Below are 7,266 nucleotides of genomic sequence, written 5' to 3'. Positions count from 1 at the left end.
TGCTCAGTATCCCACTAAGATGCACCAGTTCTCAGAGAAATCCCACTGATCGTCTGTGAGCCCACCGCTCCTAGAACTAACATTAGGTTTCTCGTACACCACAAACTGATTGTTATACCTGAATATCACTGCTTTCACAGAATGCACTCATAGAGTCCCATCTGCTCAGAAATGCAGTATCTGGCGGGTCATGCTACGGGTATTCTAGGTGGACTGGCTTCCCTACTTCTTGCACTATGTTTTTCCAACAGTCATTATCGTACTTGTACATAAGATACAAAAAACCGTCTGGGAGGATCACATTGCTGCATTGGAATAGTCACTCCAGTCGCTGACCAAAGAGAGGACAGAAGCAATTTCTCTAAGTGTTATGGCCTAATGTCTGACACTGTGTTCTCCCCAATGTTAGAAATATTGTCAAATTATCCACTTGCCACTCAGCCCTGATCCCTCCTCTTCTTTAAACAAAAACACAGAAGGGGCCATAAAATAAACGTGCACCCTATGCAGCTGGTACTGGATTGTCTCTCTGTGCATACATAGATGTTCAGGAGCAGCAGGAGCTGTTCCCATTGAGCTACCAAGAGGCATCCTGTTCTCTCATAGGGCTGGGGAGCGTTAACGCTATTTCCATTATGGGGTTGACCCTGTCATCCCCAAAGTATAAACTAGCACCTGTTTTCATTCCAGCTGTTGCTGTCAGGTAGTACCCTGGGTATTGCCCCCTTCCCTCCCCACCCACACCCTTTCCAGATCCCCCATTGCCAGTCTGGAATGTTAAGTGCACGGTAGTCCCAAATGAAATGATCGGTTCGGCCACAGATACAGCACAGGTGGGATTGGGTGTTCATTTGTGGGAGTTCAGTCTTATGGAGGACTCATATTTAGCAAGAGTCTGTTTGGAAATCCTTGGTGCATTCTTGCCTCATTCAAGTTAGAATAAAGAACAAAGAAAGTTTACAGCCCAGGAACAGGCCCTTCGGCCCTCCAAGCCTGAGCTGATCCAAATCTACTGTCCAAACCTGTCACCCAATTCCTAAGCATCTGTATCCCTCTGCTCCCCACCTACTCATGCATCTGTCCAGATGCAACTTAAATGAATCTCCGGTGCCTGCCTCTACTACCTCTGCTGGCAACGCATTCCAGGTACCTACCACCCTCTCTGTAAAGTACTTGCTGCATATATCCCCCTTAAACCTTTCTCCTCTCACCTTGAATGCGTCACCTCTGGTTATTGAATCCTTCACCCTGGAAAAAGCTTGTCTCTATCTACCCCGTCTATCTCCTTCATGATTTTGTAAACCTCAATCAGGTCCCCCCTCAATCTTCTTTTCTTCTAATAAAAACAATCCTAACCTACTCAACCTCTCTTCATAGCTAGCACCTTCCATACCAGGCAACATCCTCGTAAACCTTCTCTGCACCCTCTCCAAAGCGTCCACTTCCTTTTGGTAATGTGGCGACCAGAACTGTACACAGTATTCCAAATGCGGCCAAAACAATGTCTTGTACAATTTTAACATGACCTGCCACCTCTTATACTCAATACCCCGCCCTATGAATGCAACAATGCCACATGCCCTCTTGACCGCACTATCCATCTGTGCAGCCACCCTGAGGGTACAATGGACCTGCATTCCAAGACATCTCTGCTCATCAACCTTTCCCAAGGCTCTTCTGTTGAGAGTATAGTTCATCCTAGAATTAGACTTCCCAAAATGTATCACCTCACATTTGTCTGGATTGAACTTCATTTTCCACTTTTCCGCCCAACTCTCCAATCTATATGTATCCTCCTGCATTCTCTGAGAGTCCCCTATGCTCTCTGCTACTCCACCAAGCTTCGTGTCATCTGCAAATTTACTGATCAGACCAACAGTGCCCTCTTCCAGATCATTAATGTATATCACAAACAACAGCAGCTCCAGCAATGATCCCTGTGGAACACCACTGGTCACCTTTCTCCATTTCGAGAAACTCTCTTCAACTACTAGTCTCTGTCTCCTGTTGTTCAACCAGTTCTTTATCCACCTAGCTAGAACACCCTGCTCACCATGTGGCCATTTTTTCCATTAGTTAACCATTGGGAACCTTATCAAACGCCTTACTAAAATCCATGTGTGTGACATCTACAGTCTTTCCTTCATCTATCAACTTGGTCACTTCTTCAAAGATCTATATGACGTTGCGAAGGCACAATCTTCCCCGCACAAAACCATGTTGCCTAACACTGATAAGCCATTCTGTTCCAAATATAACTAGATTTTATCCCTCAGTATCTTCTCCAGCAACTTCCCCACCATTGATGTCAGGCTCACTGGTCTGTAGTTACCCGAAATATCCCTACTACCCTTCTTGTACAGGGGGACAACATGAGCAATCTTCCAGTGCTCCGGCACCTCACCTGTATTTAAGAATGCCACAAAGGTATCTGTCAGGGTCCCAGCTATTTCCTCTCTCGCCTCCCTCAGCAACCTGGGATAGATCCCATCCGGTCCTGGGGATTGGTCCAGCTTAATATCCTTTAGCCTACCCAACACGTCGTCGCTTCTTATGTCAATGGGATCCAGAGTAAACAAACCTTTATCTCTAATCTTAGCATTCATTACTTCCTGTTCCTCAGTGAACACTGATGCAAATCTTAGAGAATCTCACCCATTTTCTCAGGTTCGACACAAAACCTTCCTTCCTCATCGTTTAGTGGACCAACCTTTTCTGTGGTTACCTTCTTGCTTCTTATATAAAACTAAAAGGCATGGGATTCGTCCTCATTCTGCTCACCAAAGCTAATTCATGACCCCTTTTAGCCCACTTGATACCTCGTTTAAGATTGTTCCTACTCTCCTGATATTCCTCCAAGGCCTTTCTGTTCTTAGCTGCCTGGATCTTATGTACGCTTGCCTTTTCCTCTTGGCTAGTCGCATGATTTCTCCTGTCATCCACGGTTCACGAATCTTGCCTTTCCTATCCCTGGTTTTCAAAGGGACATGCCTACCCTGCACTATCTTCAACCTAACTTTGAAAGCCTCCCACATATCAAATGTGGACATCTCTTCAAATAGCTGTGTCCAATCCACATTTCCCAGCTCCTGCCACATTTCCCAGCTCCTGGCCCAGTTTAGTACTCTTCCCTGTGGACTACTCTCATCTTTGTCTACGAGTATTCTAAAACTTACAGAATTGTGGTCACTATTCCCAAAGAAATCCCCCACTGCAACTTCTCCCACCTGGCCTGGCTAATTCCCCAACATCAGGTCCAATATGATCCCTTCCCTTGTCGTACTATTAATATACTGCTGTAGAAAACTTTCCTGGACTCTCCTGACAAATTCTGCCCCATTCAGACATCTGACACTAAGTTTATCCCAGTTAATGTTGAGAAAATTAAAATCTCCCGTCACCATTCTGGGTATTCCAAGATGGAGTATGGGAAAAATTTCTGGCTGCAACAGCTGCGCCTTGTTTGAGGTATTTTCGATGCTGGAGGTGATTTCCTCGAATTCCAGAAGCAGCAATTACTGTTTTATATGCGGTTGCATTGTTTTGGAACTTTGGAGAAAAAATAAGTCAAAATTACATCAGTTTTATAAGAGAGAAGAACAGACAAAGGAAGCACATGGGGATGCCAGTGCAGGAGAGAGAGAAAGAACCCAACATTGCTAACTGACAGAGTTAGCAATTAAACCGTGAAATTCACAAGTCATTTAGGAGGAACCTGTTTGGGAAAGGTCACAGCACAGAAGCAGATAAGTGGATTTTAAACGTGGCCTTAAAGTAAGTCTGCAGTACTGAGTAGAGTGGGTTCTTTCTTGATTATATGTTTTATTGAGATATGTCTCTAGATTAAACGTGAAATATAAGCCATAAGTATTATTTTAACCTGGAGCAGAGTTTTGTAGAGAAATAAGACAATGCTGTTTTCTGGGTCTGTATATTAAAAGAAGCAAAAGTAGCCTTTAGTAGAGGGATATGCTCTTCTTGTCGGATGTGGGAGTTGAGGGAATTTACGGGTTACTGAGGATCATATCTGCAATAAATGTTGTTGGTTCAGAATCTTATCATATCGAATGGATCGGTTGGAGATGCAGTTAGAGGCAATGAGGAACTTACAAGGGCAAGGGGATGTGATGGATGGCAGTTATAGTAAGGGGGAAAAGTCACAGATACAGTCACACAGATGGGTTAACTCAAGGAAAGACAAGAGAGGTAGGCAGCTAGTGTAGGAGCCTTTTGTGGCTATCCCCATTTCAAACAGGTATGCTGATTTGGAAAATGTAGGAGGTGATGGACACTCAGGGGTACGTAGCACTAACAGCCAAGTTTCTGGTATTGAGAATGGCTCTAATGTAATGAGAGGGCTGTCGGGTTCCAAGCGATCGATTTTGTGAGGGGGGTCCTCTAGTTCGAGGAACAGACAGACGTTTCTGTGGCCAGCAGTGAAAAATCAGAATGGTGTATTGCCTCCCTGGTGCCAGAGTCAAGGATGTCACAGAGCGGGTGCAGAATGGAAAGAGATCTGAGGGCTAGGATTTATGACTATTTGGCAAAGCATAGTGTGATTAAAGGCAGTCAACATGGTTTTGTGAGGGGCAGGTCATGTCTCACAAATCTTATTGAGTTTTTTGGGGAGGTGTCAACAGAGGTCGACGACGGTTGGACAGTGGATGTGGTGTATATGGATTTCAGCAAGGCATTTGATAGGGTTCCCCATGGTAGGCTCATTTACAAGGTCAGGAAGAATGTGGTACAGGGAGATTTGGCTATCTGGGTCCAGAATTGGCTGGCTGACAGAAGGCAGAGAGTGATTGTAGATGGGAAGTATTCTGCCTGGAGGTCAGTGTAGAGTGGGGTTACACAGAGCTCTGTTCTTGGGCCTCTGCTCTTCGTAGTTTCAAAAAATGACTTGGATGAGGAGGTTGAGGGAAGGGCTACAGCGTGACATTGACGGGATGCAGAGCTTGGCTGAGAAATGGCAGATGGATTTCAACCTGGATAAATCCGAAGTGATGCATTTTGGAAGGTCGAACTGGAATGCTGAAAATAGGATTAAAGACAGGATTCTTTGCAGAGAGGAGGAACAGCGGGATCTGGGTGTGGAAGTACATAGTTCCCTCAAAGTTACCATCCAAATGGACCGGGTTGTTTAAGAGCCGCGAGGTTTTGCTGCAGCTCTACAAGTCCCTGGTGAGACCACACTTGGAATATTGTGTCCAGTTCTGGTCGCCCTACTATAGGAAAGATACAGGGGCTTTGGAGAGGGTACAAACAAGGTTTCCCAGGATGCTGCCTGGACTGGAGGGATCGCCTTACGAAGAAAGGTTGAATAAACTCGGAGTTTTCTCTCTGGAGAGAAGGAGGAAGAGAGGAGACCTGGTCGAGGTGTACAAGATAATGAGAGGCATGGATAGAGTCAATAGCCAGAGACCTTTCCCCAGGGCAGGATTGACTGGGACGAGGGGTCATAGTTTGAAGATATTAGGAGGAAGGTATAGAGGAGACGTCAGAGGTAGGTTCTTTACGCAGAGAGTTGTGAATGTATGGAATGCGTTGCCAGCTGAGGTGGTGGAAGCAGAGTCATTGGGGACATTTAAGTGACTGCTGGACATGCACATGGAAATCAGTGAGTTGAGGGGTGTGTAGGTTAAATTATGAGATTTGACATTAGGATTAAATCTCGGCACAACAGCGTGGGCCAAAGGGCCTGTTCTGTGATGTACCTTTCTATGTTCTATGTAATGTTCTCAAAGGGGAGAGCGGCCAGCAGGAGGTCATTGAACACATTGGAACCAACAACATGGGAAGGGAAAAGGTTGAGATTCTGAAGGGAGATTACAGAGTTCGGCAGGTCCTCGAGAGTAGAAATATCTGGATTACTCCAGGTGCTACGAGCTAGTGAGGGCAGGAATAGGAGGATACAGCAGATGAATGCATGGCTGAGGAGCTGGTGTATGGGAGAAGGATTCACATTTTTGGATCATTGGAATCTCTTTTGGGGTAGAAGTGACCTGTATTAGAAGGACGGATTGCACCTAAATTGGAAGGGGGCTAATATACTGGCAGGGAAATTTGCTAGATCTGTTCAGGAGGATTTAAACTAGTGAGGTGGGGTGTGGAACCCAGCGAGTTAGTGAGGAAAGATGTCAATCTGATACTGGCACAGTTGAGAACAAAGGTGAGGCAAACATTCAGGCAGGCAGGAACAAATCAGAGAACAAGGTAGGACTGATAAATTAAATTGCATTTATTTCAATGGAAGAGTCCTAACAGGGAAACCAGATGATCTCAGGGCATGGTAAGGAACGTGGGACTGGGATATCACAGTAATTACAGAAATGCGGCTCAGGGCTGGACAGGACAAGCAACATAATATTCCAGGATACAAATGCTACATGAAGGACAGAAACGGAGCCAAGAGAGGAGGGGGAGTGGCGTTTTTGATAAGGGATGGCATTACAGCTGTACTGAGGGAGGATATTGCTGGAACTACATCCAGGGAAGTTATTTGGGTGGAACTGAGAAATAAGAAAGGGATGATCACCTTATTGGGGTTTTATTATAGACTACCTATTAGTCAGAGGGAAATTGAGAAAGAAATTTGTAAGGAGATCTCAGTTATCTTTAAGAATAATAGAGTGGTTATGGTAGGGGATTTTAAGTTTTCAATCATCGACTGGGGCTGCCTTAGTATTAAGGGTTTAGATAGAGAGGAGTTTGTTAAGTGTGTACAAGACAATTTTCTGATTCAGTATGTGGGTGTACCTACTAGAGAAGGTGCAAAACTTGACCTACTCTTGGGAAATAAGGCAGGGCAGGTGACTGAGGTATCAATTGGGGAGCACTTTGGGGCCAGCGACCATAATTCTATTAGATTTAAAATAGTGATGGAAAAGGATAGACCAAATCTAAAAGTTGAAGTTCTAAATTGGAGAAAGGCCAATTTTGACGGTATCAGGCAAGAAGTTTTGAAAGCTGATTGGGGGCAGATGTTCGCAGGTAAAGGGACGGCTGGAAAATGGGAAGCCTTCAGAAATGAAGAATCCAGACAGAGTATATTCCTGTCAGGGTGAAAGGGAAGGCTGGTAGGTATAGGGAATGATGGATGACTAAAGAAATTAAGGGTTTTATTAAGAAAAAGAGCAAAGCACATGTCAGGTATAGACAGGATAGATTGAGTGAATCCTTAGAAGAGTATAAAGGCAGTAGGAGTATACTTGAGAGAAATCAGGAGAGCAAAAAGGGGACATGAGATAGTTTTGTAAAATAGAG

The sequence above is a fragment of the Chiloscyllium plagiosum genome, unplaced genomic scaffold (genome assembly GCF_037043375.1).
Source record: "Chiloscyllium plagiosum isolate Xiang-an unplaced genomic scaffold, Cpla_swu_hap1 HiC_scaffold_40, whole genome shotgun sequence".
Taxonomy (NCBI): Eukaryota; Metazoa; Chordata; class Chondrichthyes; order Orectolobiformes; family Hemiscylliidae; genus Chiloscyllium; species Chiloscyllium plagiosum.
The sequence above is the reverse complement of the archived record's forward strand: the minus strand, read 5'-3'. Positions refer to the sequence as shown.